The sequence below is a fragment of the Galeopterus variegatus genome, unplaced genomic scaffold, assembly GCF_000696425.1.
Source record: "Galeopterus variegatus unplaced genomic scaffold, G_variegatus-3.0.2 Scaffold88, whole genome shotgun sequence".
Taxonomy (NCBI): Eukaryota; Metazoa; Chordata; class Mammalia; order Dermoptera; family Cynocephalidae; genus Galeopterus; species Galeopterus variegatus.
Window position 1 is genome coordinate 672,225 of NW_007726199.1, and position 1,633 is coordinate 673,857.

Here is a 1,633-nt window from a genome sequence, read left to right on the forward strand (position 1 = left end):
GAATTCTTAATTTTTTTGTGCCATAAGCCCCTTTGGCAGTCCGATAGAGCCACAGACTCTTCTCAGAATGTTTTATATGAGAGCACTTCAAAAAGTTCATGGAAAAATAGAATTAAACGATAATGAGTCTTTCCATGAATTTTAAAAATCACTCTCGCATGTATAAAATGAAATTCTTTGCATTATAAAAGAAAACATTTGAAATATATCAGAATATTAATAAGAAACAAATTTGTGATATAGGAATATATGTTCTTTATAAACATAGTAAGAAAGATGTAATGGGTCTAATAAAGACCAAAATTTTGAAATGATAAAAGTAAATATTTCCAGAGTTTGTAACAATCATGATATTAAGTATCTGTGATTTATATTGCTGATAACAGATGTAGGTAATACTACTGTTTGTTGCCAACATTCATAATCGAACAAATGATAATTTTTAGAGATATTCCCATCTAACTTTACACTCCCCCGACTTCTATCCAAGGACTACACGTTAAAAAATCTTAAGTAGGGCCGGCCCGTGGCTCACTCGGGAGAGTGTGGTGCTGATAACACCAAGGCCCCGGGTTCGGATCCCATATAGGGATGGCCGGTTGGCTCACTGGGTGAGCGTGGTTCTGACAGCACCAAGTCAAGGGTTAAGATCCCCTTACCGGTCATCTTTAAAAAAAAAAAAAAAAAAAATCTTAAGTAGAATCTTGAAGGGACTGTGAAATTTTAACATAGAATTATGATTGATATTTTTAACAATAGTGATTCAAAAAAATTTAATTACAAACATTATACTCTCTCTAAGAAGGTATGGTAGTATATAATACATTTAGGAAACAGTTTTATCTTCGTTGATTTTTTTTTTCTTTTTTCTTTTTGGATACCTATAAAGGTAACATGCAAAATTTAAATATCCAGAATGATTCATTTTCCAAGGATAACTTAGGTTTTATTGTATTACATTCATTTATTATATGTCTTTGTAAATAGGATGTGTTGGGAGAATTACAAAATGGAAATAATCAAGGATAGGAAAAAAAATCAAGGATGAAAGAAATTAAAATACTGTATTTTAAAATTTTTTAACAAGTTTTAATATAACTATTATTTGAAGTACTTATTATGTATTGGGTCCTTTAATTCATTATCTCATCAAATCCCCATAATATTGATGAAAACACTCAAGGTTATACAATTAGTAAGTAGGAGAGCCAGCATTTAAACCTAGGCAATTTGACCTCAAGCCCACACTTGTAACCACTAAATTGTTTGATTATTTTTAGCCCCTTGACCATTAGCCAATATTAATTTCTCCATTAGTGTGATACATATGTATTTGCTACCTCAAAATGTTTATATACTCCTGAGTATTCCAAGTAGAATTCTACCCAATGACTAAAAGGGATTTTCCAAATTCTTCCTTTGCAGTGGTGTCGATTATATCCAATACCACCTTTAAAAAAGTGGGCTACCAGAGGAGTTTAGAAAACCTTTTTTTTGTTGGTTTTTTTTACAGAAATTTTTGTTGTAATGGAGTTTTGCTTAAAAGATGAAATGCACACATGCTTTTTCCTGCTCTCCAAACATACTTTCACTTCTGAAATGTAAACCTTTGTTTTACAATACAAAGGTGTTT